The sequence below is a fragment of the Anolis carolinensis genome, chromosome 1 (assembly GCF_035594765.1).
Source record: "Anolis carolinensis isolate JA03-04 chromosome 1, rAnoCar3.1.pri, whole genome shotgun sequence".
NCBI lineage: Eukaryota > Metazoa > Chordata > Lepidosauria > Squamata > Dactyloidae > Anolis > Anolis carolinensis.
In genome coordinates, this window is record NC_085841.1 from 149,896,753 (window position 1) to 149,910,416 (window position 13,664).

Consider the following 13,664-nt stretch of genomic DNA (forward strand, 5'->3'; position numbering starts at 1 on the left):
GGTGGAGTATCATAGCGATGAAGATAGAAAATAAGGTTGGGGCAATGACACATCCCTGTTTGACACCTGATTCCACCTTAAATGAGTCATTTTGGGAACCATTGCTGTCCAGGACTGTTGCCATGATGTCATTGTGGAAAAGCCGCAGGATGCTCACAAATTTGTCAGGGCACTACATTCACCCATATAGTTTAGCAAACCCACTGCATGTGATACCAGGAATGAAATTGAGCTTCTTAAAAATCTGGGGAATAACAATTGAAATTTCAGGACCCTTCCACACAGCCATATAACTCAGAATATTAAGGCAGATAATTCACAATATCTGCTTTGAATTGGAATGACATGTGGAACCAGTATCTGATTTCATCTACCTATGTCTGATAAAAAAATCCTCAGAATATTTTAACATCCTCCAGTCAATTCTATGGTACCATAAAGTTTCTCTGAAGCACCTAGCTAAATTTTCTAAGTCCTCCAAATCTTGCAGAACTTTTTAATTTCAGTAGAGATTGCTTTTATTCAGTTTCCTATTTCCACAGTATATTTAGGAATCTATCCCCTGTGAATGTGGACTATGAGTCCCAAAAGAGCCACATGTTGATTCTGTGTTACCACAACTGTTTGTGCGTAGACTTTCAATAGAAAATCCAATTTAAAAAATGGAAGTTTGCAAATACTTCTGTCCACAGTACAGAAGCTATCACCATTATTATTTTAATCAAATCCTTTACCATATAATCTTGTGTAATGCTGCTCAAAAAATGGAGATTGAGAAAATGGCCCCTTAACAGTTTGGCAGATGTTGGGAAAGCTTGAATTGAAACAGTTTTGCCTTCTGAACATGATTAAATCAACCTGGAGAGTGAAAATATTCAGCAGCATCGCTTCATGCAATAAAAGAACAAAGTGAGAAATAATGAAGATGTAGGAGCATGAAGTGATACATTAATCAGTTTCTCAAGTACACGTCAAGACTGATTTCACCTTGTTTAAGGGAATCGGGGTAAGTGAAACTCTGAGCCATTCCAAACTAAAGGGAAGAGAGAAATCATTGGAGAGCAGAAGGCCAGGTTAGATTACATAAGGCCAGGCATACTAATCTGAGAGCTTCATGCAGCAGATTTTGGGTGTCAGGAATATAACAAGTTTTAAACAATTATTGCAATTATACTATACTATTGGGGAAGAGAGGGAAAATGTCTCCACTACTTTTTGCCAAGAAAGGAAGCCACAAAAACACCTGCCCAGCAGAAGCCTAGTATCTACAATGGCCATATAATGCAGGTTCAAAATGCATCTTAATTGTATTGGACTGTATTATATGAGTCTACACAGCCATATAATGCAGTTAAACTGCATTCTAAAACTGCAGTGTAGATGAGGCTATGGTCAACAAGAAGCAAGTGCCTTTCCATCGACCTATTGATGCTGTTGTTGTTACTGCCTAGTTATGCGCTACCTCTTTCCAGACTCAGCCCATCACCAGCAAATTCTGCCAATCAGTTCCATCTCACCAAGTGTAGGGAAGAGGGATCTGGCAGATAAAAGCAGGAATCCAGTGGGGGTTATCTCTTTTGAGGAGCAACTTCAGAGGAACACAAAGACCAACCAGGGTGTTTTAAAGAGGTGAGGAGGCTATAATTAATTATAAAAATTAATTATAAAAAAATTAATTGTACGCTTTTGGATACAATAGTATCAAGTGTACAGCAAGTTCACTCTTGATGGTTCTTGACCTGGCTCTGCCATTCCATTTTTAGGCAAAAATCTTGAGCACATCGTGGCCCTCCACTCCAGGGGATTTGGATGGATGAGACAAGTCATCTAGATCCATTCCAATCTGATTTCAAACGAAGTTATGGGACAGAGGTGACTTTGGTCACTTGGGTTGATAACCTATGTCAGGAACTAAATGCAGGGTTGTGTTCCTGTTGGACCTTCTTGGAGGCTTTTTCAGACTGCATTTAGGAGTTTTCAAAGAGCATTTAATGTATGTTAAATGTTTACATTTATTTTTTCATCACCTGGAATACATCAATAAAATAAAAATAAATAGTAGACCATGGTTTTGGTGTTAGGCAAAGGTAAGAAGAAATATATTAAAGGTGCAAATATAATAAATGACATGTACACATCTGCCTGTGAGCAAACCTCATTGAACTCAGGTAGTGGTTGTTTATGAAAATACCTGAATAGAACTGAGCTATAATATAGATGCCAAGTGAACTTCCCAAGAAAGACCCTTCTCCAACAAAACAGTTCCCATAGAAGAGAAAAATCTGACTGGAATAGAAAAGTATGGAGTCTTTTTTTTAAAAAAAGAAAAAAAAACACTTTTTGCATTGAAAAACAGCAGCAAACAAATAGGGTTAAATTTCAAAAACTGAGTTTATTAGTAAATTCGAAGCAACCCTAACATACCTGAAAAGAAGAGGGAGCCCCACCTTTTCTGGGCCCTGAAACAAAACTATTACTACCTCATAGTGAGAATTTTATTTTATTTTTCCTCAATGTTGTATTAAACTCAGTTATATTCACCTTCTGAATTACTGTAGGAAGCTGCAATACATTTAATTAACTTAACTACAATTGGTTTTTTATTGGATGGGGAAACCTAATTTTAGATGTCCCCTTAGGCAAATTTCATATGTTTGTTTTTGAATAGTCGAAGGTATCTTATTTCATAAGATCAAAAGCTAATTGGTTGAATGGTTTGGTAATATAGTTCATACCAATCAATGAGCATTTATTTGAGATTAAAAAGTTCACATTAAAATGTATTTTTTCTGCCTGCATCTATACAGCAGAGAGCTTTTAGATAACATTCAGGAATCTTCCCATCGTCTAGCAAAGTAAAGCGATTTCCTCCACATGCAGATGTTGGTGGGAAGAGCAAAAGCAGAAATTGTGGAACTGGAAATTCTTTCCAGATGTTGTTGAATGGGAAATCCCACCATTTCCTGCCAACGATTGTGCTGGTTATGACTCCTTGTTATGTGATTTCAGCTACTGCAAGAACTGTGGGTTCAGAGCCCAGAATGTCAAGCTCCCAAAGGATCAAATGAAACACAAAGGGGAGATGAAAGCAATGATCATAGTCTTCATTTTCCATAGCCAAAGAGGATGTCAGCAGAGATATCACTCCAAAACTGACATAAGTACAGTTGCGAACATACAGGTTTATATATAGCACTTTGACAAACATTCAAAGCAAAGGCATTCTACTGTGCTGGCCTCTGATTGATCCAAAATGGTGCTGGCTACGGTCTGCTCTCTGATAGGCTCAGAAGCTCCATTCATCCTCATTGCTGGTAGGCAGGAAATTTAGTAAACTGTGATTGGTATATTTGAAGGTTTGTGTCTGTTTATTAATCTGCCCAGGAGAAGGGTGTGAGCAAAAAAGAATGTGGTGGGGCAAGAGATGGGGTTGAAATGGGTTTTGATGCCTCTGCTTCAGTCAATAGAATGGGTGCCAGTTAGGTAGACAAAGGGGTGATCAGGGTGTTGGTGAATTCAATGGAGACCCCGGGGGGGTGGGGGGTCTGATTTAGTGATAGAAATAAGGAAACATTCCCAGGGATAAAATATTGGGAAAACCCTGAGGCTCTCCCTAAAGCTCATTATGTGTTCCATGTGTTTTCTTAGGGTATTGTGAAAGGATTATGCTAATTAGCATGTGGTTATTCCCTGAAGTTTGGGTTGTGTGTGTGGTGTTTATACAACATTCTAGAGAAGTTCAATGAAAGGTGGCTTGGAACCAAGGAAAATGTCAATGCAGGCTCCCTATTAGTTCCTATGGAGCCATGGCCTCTGGGGTTCATTCTTTTGGGGTCCAGTTTTAGATAACACTAGCTTTGCCCGGCCACGCGTTGCTGTGGCTTATAGGAATTATTTGTTGGCCAGGTGGAATAGGAGTGAATAGCCTTGCCGCGTGAAAGTCTGGCCGTTTTGTGGAGTGGTTGGAGTCATAGCATTAATCAAAGAGGTGCTTTGAAGTGTGGGTACTTCCTTAGTAGGGGAATTCTTGTTTGGCCAGATTGAATGGTATTGAATAGGTTTGTAGGTTAAAAACCTGGTCGGTTTGCACATAAGGTATTGTTGCTAGGCGAGGTTGAATGGGACAGAGTAGTGTTGTGGTTTCAAAGTTTGGGGGTTTTGTATGTAGGGAAAATGTTGGTTGGCCTGGTTGAAAAGTATTGAATAGCCTTGATGGTTGTAAGCCTGGTGGGTTTTTACCTTGCGGAATCCTTGGTTGGTCAGTTTGAATAGGAATTAATAGTGTCAGTGTGGGAAGTTTGAATGGTGGAATTAGCCACCTTGATTAGTTTTTAATGGCCTTGCAGGTTGAAAGGGTGTTTGTTTACTGTCTAGAGGAATGTTCGTTGGGAAGTGTTAGCTGGCCCTGATTGTTTCGTTTGTAGAATTCCCAATTTCCTTGCTTTCCGAGTGTTGGTCTTTATTTCGTCTCCTGGTTTTAGAGATCATATTGTTTTCTATTATTATACCATAGTAACTCTTATATATTATATTGATAATGTTATATTAGGTGGTTAGAATTGGATTATATGAGGTCAGTTGTACATAGTTGTATAAAATGTAGACTGAACTGGATTAGATGGCAGTGTAGAGTGAAGGCGATGTCATAGAGGAATATTATTTAGAATGCCAAGGTAGATAATCCAGTTTAAAGGAGATATTGGCAGATGTGCCTTGGTATTCTGGGTAATATTGTTGTGTGGCACAGGATTGAGTGTAGACTGCCACATAATGGAGTTGAAATCAGATAATCTGTATTTTCTAGGGACAGTAGTATGGATGAGGTCTAAATGCAGTTTGTCTGTGCCCTGGGATACAGGCATGGGCCAACTTGGGCCTTTGCTGCAGGTGGTTTGGACTTCAACTCCCAGCATTCGTAACAGCCTGAGTCCCTTTTGTTTTTTCTCTCAGAAGCTTAAGGTGTTAGGGATGTTGAGAGTTGAAGTTGAAAACAGCTGGGTGAAGAGTACCTGGTCGCCTGTTGTGGTTGTTGCTGTTGAGATTGTGTTGTTAGTGTAATTGTGTTGTATTTTACTTGAGGCGGGGATGATTGATTGTGTTGGCAATTTTTGAGTTTGGAGGGTTTGGGGTTTTGTTGTTTTGTGAGTCGCCGTAATGCCAAAAGCCTTTTATATATATAGATTCTGGGAGTTGCAGTTCCACAATATCTAGGTGGATATTGTCATCCTTGCCCTAGCTGTTCTTTTGAGCCCCTGCTCCCCATTCCTTTCTTTTAGACGAGCAAGCTTTTTGTACAACCCACAACTTGTACCTTTTCTGATTGTTCAAAAAAGAGAATTTCAGCAGGTAGCGTTTGCATGAAAAGAAGTCACTTCTTTTTTCATATCTTTTTAAAAATTATATTTTCCACAGTGTATATTAAGGAGCGGAGGAGAAGAGTAAGACTTATTCAAATTATGGTTAGTAATTTAATTTTTTAAGCACATATCTAATAAATCATCACCGAAAGGGAAAATTATGGAGGACAAGTAAACAAAATGTTTTATAACATTATATTATGTTACATATTATATTAACATCCTTTGTTTAAATTATTGAAAAGTCAATGTTTCCTCTATATAAATGAGGGATGTTGTTGTTCTTTAAACCGAATAATCTTCTCTTCTTGTATTAGGTCTCTGTATCCTTTTACTTGTCTGCTTTCTTTCTTTATCTTCTTAGACATTCTTCTTAGTTTTAGCTGTTGGGTTACTTCTTTTCATTGCTGAATTAGTCTTAGGAAAATATTTTCAAAATCTTTTTGTTAGTGCGTTAGTGTTATATATACTTAATCAACCAAAAATCTATCATATCTACTATATGTCTTTATAATTCATCCCCTCTTCTTTCCATTATGCAATCTTTCTACTCTCCAGTTTCTCTTCAATGAGGGGTTTAACCCCCTTAACTGCATTTAACATATACAGTAGAGTCCAACTTTCGCTTATCCAACGTTCTGGATTATCCAATGCAGTCTGCCTTTTAGTAGTCAACTTTTTTTAGTCAATGTTTTCAATACATTGTGATATTTTGGTGCTAAATTCGTAAATACAGTAATTGCTACATAACGTTACCATGTACTGAAGTGCTTTTTCTGTCGATTTGTTGTAAAACCTGATGTTTTGGTGCCCAATTTATAAAATCATAACATAATTTGACGTTTAATAGGCTTTTCCTTAATCCCTCCTTATTATCCAACATTTTCGCTTGTCCAACGTTCTGCCAGCCCATTTATGTTGGATAAGCAAGACTCTACTGTATGTGTGTCAGTTTTCAATTTTTAGTCATCAAGTTTAAGATAACATTCTCAAAGAAGTTGCTTCTGAGATCCCTTCTACACGACCGATGAAGCTAGAGGAGCCCTTCTGGAGTTTTGTTTTGTTTTGTTTTGTTGTTTTTTTGCAACTCTGCTCAGGTGGCAAAATATCTTTGGTTTGCCCTGAACATTGCATTGCTTCACAGCAAATGACTGAGGATACCTCTACACTGTAGAATGAATGCCATTTGACACCACTTTAACTGCCATAGCTCAATGCTAGGGAATCCTGGAAAAAGGTGTTTGAAGCACCAAGATCTTCATACCCCAAATCAGACAATTTTGTGGCAGCTTTATACCAAATCCTCTAATTTAGGGTAAACAACTTCAATGAATCCAGGGGTCTTTTTCCCTCTAGGATGTGCTGTGGACCCCGTCTCCCTCATGTTATTTTATTTTATCTCAATTAGCAGTGACTGAAAGTTTGATTCCATTTTTAAAACTGTGAAAGCTGTTTCAGTAATGTGCAGCCATTCAGATTGTGTTAAAAGAGAATCATACTCCCTGGAAGTTTGCAGGAGTGTGATTATTCCTGTTTTTAACAGCATAACAGCATTTCATTTCTCCAACAGTGCAGGTCTGGGGGATGAGAGGGTCACAAAAATGAGCCAAGGACATCTGTGGCCCATAGCCAGATTACCTGAGGTAACATTGCACTTGTTCTTTCTAATGTCTTCATAAAGATAGTGTTAATAAACTATTCAGATGAAGGTATTTATGATTCTTTGCTAGGGAGTGTGAATGCATATAACTACCTTGATTAACATCAGCGAGTGAAATGGCTTGTGTTTTATTGTGCTGGTGAGTTGGCAGAGAATGAATATGTAAAACTGATGATCTTTTGTCCTTCATGAACACCAGTAATGCACACTGTTCTGATCCAGTAGGAATTATTCTTCTATGAACATCTTCATGGCCACTGAAACACCTACTGCTACATTATCCATGATCAAGCAACCAAAACAATATGTGGAATATACAAGAGGTGTCATAGCATTAGAGTAGATTGCCATATATGGCTCAGGTCCAGACTTTTTGGCTGTTTATACATCTCCTTGTATAGGCCTGTCTAGGCCTTGAGATCTTCAGGAGAGACCCTTCTCTTGTTCCCACCTCCAACTCAAGCTTAGTTGGTGGGAATGAGAGCAGGCCATCTTGGTGGCTGCCCCTCGACTCTGAAACTCCCTTCTTCCCAGGGAAGCCAGAATGGCCCCCGTCTTGCTGTCTTTCCAGCAGCAGGCTAAAACCTTTTTATTCAGGCAGGCTTTTAAAGAGAATCAGTTTTAAAGAAAGTTTTAAAAATCAAGTTAGGGAGTTCTGTGGTTTTTAGCTTTGGATATGTTTTTATGGATTTTAACTGTGAATTTATTAATACTGTTTATATTTAATTCTGTTTTAATGTCTACATATTTGTACATTTTAAATTGTATGCTAATGCTTTTATTCTAAGCCACTTTGAGTCTCATTTGGGAGAGATAAATTGGGGCATAAATAAATATAATAATAATAACTCAGAAACAGCCAAAATATTCATCATGTTGATTTATTTTCAAGATAGCACCAGCATAGTAGCACATGATTCAATGGGCTCAGGTATATTTGTCTTTCCTATTTCTTCTTTTTGAAATGGGGAACAGAAAACTCAGTAGGATAAGTTCCAAGTCAACCAGACACTACAAGGCTTCTAAACAACTCAGGATAGACTAATTATTCGGGGAAGGAACTGTGAGTATATCTGACTTGAATGCACTGTTTGAAATTACTACTGACAACAACACTCCTGTTAAGGTAAGCCTTTCTTTAAATATTTCTGGTCTTGTTTCCCAATTGAGACCAGAAACGAGGAGATTATAAATTACAGAAGTTAAATTACTGCAGCAGAAAACTAATGGGTGCCCTCTGGAATTGCCAGATGTGCAAAAGAAAATTGAATCAATTTATACAGGTCACACATTCCACACTAACATTTCGTCACCCCCCCCCCCCCCATGTTCTTCCCAGTTTCACCTCCTTTCCACCCTTGGCGCCACCCTCAGCTCTTGTCCCTCCTCTAACTCTGCCTTTCTCGTTCCTTTCCCTGCCCAATGAAGTCACTGTTTCCCAGTTTGCAGCAGTCTTATCATTCTGGCTGCTTCTGCAAGCCAAAGCCTAAGGTCAGACTGCCTCATTGCTGTGGAAACCTAGCTCTCCACATTCCAGCATCTCTTATCCTTACCAGCCTCCCCCTCCCAGTTCTGTTGTGTTACTGAACCAACATTTCAAAATGGCAACTGACACAGAAATTGTCCTTCTAATAATTATAATTAAAAATTATATTTCAGCCAGGGGCATTTTCACTCCCTTAGATCTTCATGATAAAGTTAATGAACTTCTATCAGAAACCTTTGATAACAACGTGACTGTTTACCATGAAGTAGTGTCCTTGGATTCAGATGGAGCAGATATGTCGGAAGAGTCCTTCCCAGATGTTTATTGCTAACCCTTATTTTAAATATTGACTGTGTATATTCCTGTTCATTTAAGCGGGAGAAATCTTATACTTGAAATGAGAAATGGTCTCTTTTTTTTTCTTTTACTTTAGATGACTTGGGAAAAGAATCAACAGTGGATCGGGTGGTGCATGTGATTATATTGCAGGCGAGTATAGTACAAGAAGAAAAAAATGGCCAGAGCCTGGTGCCAAAGCTTTTATTACTAGATGTGCTAGAGATCTTAAATATTCAGGTAGGGCATAAAGGATCCTCATTAATTCTAGGTTGGATTTAAACTCCATTTCACTGAAGATACTAAAGGAGTGAAGATAGCAATCCGTCAAGTGCTGCTGGTGTTCTAAATTCTCTGCCCTCTTCATAAAATCCAATTAAAACGAGCAGAGCATGTATAATAGAACCTCTTAGATCTTAGTGAAATCAAGTTCTTTTTCCTGAAGGCCACTGCAATGTTTGTTATGACACAACTGTTCATATTCACCAACCATCCTGCCTCCAACATGCATGCCAGCTGGGTACACATTTGGTGACCACCTAAACTTGCCTTCTATATGTATTATGCTGGATTAGTTCCTCACGAAGCTAGGCAGAAATCTCTATAGCAGGAGTGGGACCAGTTGTGGTCCTGCAGATGATGGACAGAACCTGGAAGCTGATCTGAGTCCCCTTCAGGGTGAGATAGAGCAGGGTAAAAATACAGTAAATAAATAAATAAAATTAAGAACTTATTTACTTCACTCTTCTCTTGAAACATAAATAGTATTCAACTTGAATAATGGAACAGATGATGCAGTAGGAAAAATGAAGCACAAAATAGGTAAAGAAGCAGAACAGGATTATCTGGCTAAATGAAATGAATTCAAGTTTCCAGGGTCAGACGAATTACATCGAAGAGTATTTTAAAAATTGGAAAAGTAATTCCAGAACTAATTGCAATCGTCTTTGAGAATTCCTGGAAAACAGGAGCAGTTCTAGCAGATGGGTAGAAAGCAAATGTTGACCTCCATCTTCAATAAAGTGTGTGTGTGGAAACCCAATTACTATCCATTCATCCTTACATCAATACCAGGAAAGATTCCGAAGCAAATCATTACACAGACAATCTGTAAGCATTTAAAAAGGAACACCTCACTTACAAAAAGTCAACATGGGTTTCTCAAATACGAGTCATGCCAAATTAACCTTATCTCTTTTTTATATAAACTAAAAGTTTGGTAGATGAAGGGAATGCTATGGATGTAGCACATCTCAATTTCAGTAAGACCTCTGACAAGATTCCCTATGATATTCTCACAATGTTAGATAGATTGCGAATTGGCTAAATGGCCAAACCCAAAAGGTGCTTTCAAATGACTCCTCAACCTGGAGAGAGAAATAGAAGGCATGTTTGTTAAATCTGCAGATTACACAAAATTGTGAGGGATAGCTAATACCACAGAAAACAGGATTAGATCCAAAATATCCCTAACAGATTATAGAACAGGGCCAAAACTTACTAAATGAATTTTGGCAAGGGCATATGTCTAGTACTACACTTAGACAATAAAAATCAAATGCACAGATATAAGATGGTCTTAGTAAACCACAAGCTGAACATGAGTCAATGGCTTAAAAGCCGATGCAATTCTAGACTGCACCAAAAGGAATATAGTGTCAAGAACAAGGGAGTGATGGTACCCCTCTATTCTGCTTAGGTCAGATGTCACCTGGAATACTGTGTTCAGTTCTGGGCACCACAATTCAAGAGGGGTATTGACAAGCTGAAACGTGTCCAGAGAAGGGGGGCCAAAATGACCAAAGCATTAGTAAGAAGTATCTGGAGTCTCTTTCCCTGGGGTGTTATAAGCAGAGGTTGGATAGCCATCTGTCAGGAGTGTTTTGATTGGGCGTTTCTGCATTGTAGAGGGTTGAACTGGATGGACCTTGTGTTCTCTTTTAATCCTGGGCCCGTCTCCATGACCATATAATTCCATTTGAAACTGCATTATGGTATATGGCCGTGTAGATAAGGCTCCTATGATTCTTTTTCTCAGTCTTACTTCAGAGATCCACATATAACATCTTGAACTTATTGGTAGAAAATGTGGCATAATAAGATAACACATAAATAGTCCTAAAAGTGCCCGGACATTTCTCTAAATACCAGCTGCTGGGGAAAAGAAAGTTAAGAAGAAAATAGGCTTTTGTACATGGCTAGCCATTAGACTAGATGTCCTCTTGGTTGAATTCTATTTATTTCACATTGCTAGTATTAACAAAACCTAGGTCAGTGGAATGTAATTGTGTAAAACATTATGTTGCCCTGCATTTGATTACGACCACTTTATATATAATTAAATTGTGCATTGTGGTCTGGCACAATATTGATTTATCTATAGAAGTTACCAGAAATTTGGCAATAGTACTGGTAGGAATCAAATCTATGAACAAGGACAAGGCACACTTTAGTATTAAAATAGAACCTGCATAATTGGAGTTATAAAATGTAAATATATTGGAGACATCCTATATTCATTTTCCTGCAGCTTCAGGCTCTGTCAAATATACTTTCACATCTCCCTGAGCATGTGGCAACCCAGCTTTAAAACCAATTAGTTGTGGGCAAAAGCTGGAAATGTATCTCAGAGCGCTCTAAATAATGCAGGGTACCAAATTATCTTACATAAGTTTTCTCTGTTCTAGAACACGGCTTGCAATGAGCTCTCACAAACTCTCTTGCAAACTGTTGAGTTCCCTTTAGATTCTTCAAAATATGCAATGTTTATTACCGGAAGAAAAGTGTGTTTAGTTTAATAACCTCCTCATTCCACAGGCATGCTTTCAGATTTAGCAAATATCTGAAGCAGCACATGCACATATCTCACCCATCAAATGGAAATCATTCTTGATCTTTTAAATAATTTATCTGGTGCCTTGTCTTCAGTAAACAAAAGGCAGTACAGTACACACGATTCCTCCCCACCTCATTGCAGCCCTGTGAAGGTAAACCTGGCCAACAGACTGACCCTTCCAAGGTCATCCAGTGAGCTCAATACTTAATTGAAGTTATGGAGCTATCATAACCCTTTGAAACAGCAGACTGATGTTGGTTTAGTATTAATGGAGCAGAAGTACCTCTTTACCAGTGTCTTTTTATGAAATAGGGCTGTTGCGGAATAAATCAGACAGGCAGCTGTATTTTTTATTCTATACTGGCTACATGACAATCATAGTTTGAATACGACACTTGTATTGTTCTTTCATGTTTTCTTTGCATCTATATATATAAAAGAGTGATGGCATCACGGCGACTCACAAAACAACAAAAGTACAGGCCCCCCAACCTCAAAATTTGACAACACAACCCATCATCCACGCCTCAAGGTTGATACAACAAAAAGAAAAGAAAAATAAAGTCCTAATTAGAGGGAGAGGAATACTTTTTTTAATCCAATTGCTGCCAGTTTAGAGGGCTAATCTCTGCCCACTTGGTTGCCTAGCAACCAAGGGACAGCCAGGATTCAGTTAGGGGACAGGCAGATTTAGGCCTCACTTAGACTTCTTCCACAGATTATCTAATTTGCACTGGATTATATGGCAATGTAGACTCAAGACCCTTCTACACAGCTATATAACCCATTTATAATCTTATATTATCTGCTTTGCACTGGATTATCTTGACTCCACACTACCATATAATCCACTTCAGTGTGCATTTTATACAGCTGTGAAGAAGGAGCCTCATATAATCCAGTTCTGAGCAGATAATATAAGATTAGAAATATACAGTAGAGTCTCACTTATCCAACGTAAACAGGCCGGCAGGATAAGTGAATATGTTGGATAATAAGAAGGGATTCAGGAAAAGCCAATTAAACATCAAATTAGGTAATCGTTATACAAATTAAGCACCAAAACATCATATTATACAACAAATTTGACAGAAAAAGTAGTTCCATGCGCAGTAATGCTATTTAGTATTTACAGTAGAGTCTCACTTATCCAACACTCGCTTATCCAACGTTCTGGATTATCCAATGCATTTTTGTAGTCAATGCTTTCAATATATCATGATATTTTGGTGCTAAATTCATAAATACAGTAATTACTACATAGCATTACTGCGTATTGAACTACTTTTTCTGCCAAATTTGTTGTCTAACATGATGTTTTGGTGCTTCATTTGTAAAATCATAACCTAATTTGATGTTTAATAGGCTTTTCCTTAATCACTCCTTATTATCCAACATATTCGCTTATCCAGCATTCTGCTGGCCCGTTTATGTTGGATAAGTGAGACTCTACTGTACTGTATTTACAAATTTACCACTAAAATATCACAATGAATTTAAAACACTGACTACAAAAACATTGACTGCGTTGGATAGTCCAGAACATTGTATAAGTGAATGTTGGATAAGTGAGATTCTTCTTTAATATGAAATAATAAATGGGATAGAATAATGCAGAACAATATAATCTCTAAAACCAGGACAGTAAATAAACAGGGGAATTCCACACAGGAAACAATCAGGGCCAGCTAACACCTCCCAACAAAGTATTCCCATCATCAAAGTCTGGCAAATCCTGTTTTCTCAGGGCCACAGACAGTAGAAGCACATAAAATATTGCAAACAACACCACTCTGAAAACAAGGGAATTTCAGACAGGAAACAATCAGGGCCAGCTAACACCTCCCAACAAAGTATTCCCATCATCAAAGTCTGGCAAATCCTGTTTTCTCAGGACCACAGACAGTAGAAGCACATAAAATATTGCAAACAACACCACTCTGAAAACAAGGGAATTCCAGACAGGAAACAATCAGGGCCAGCTAACAC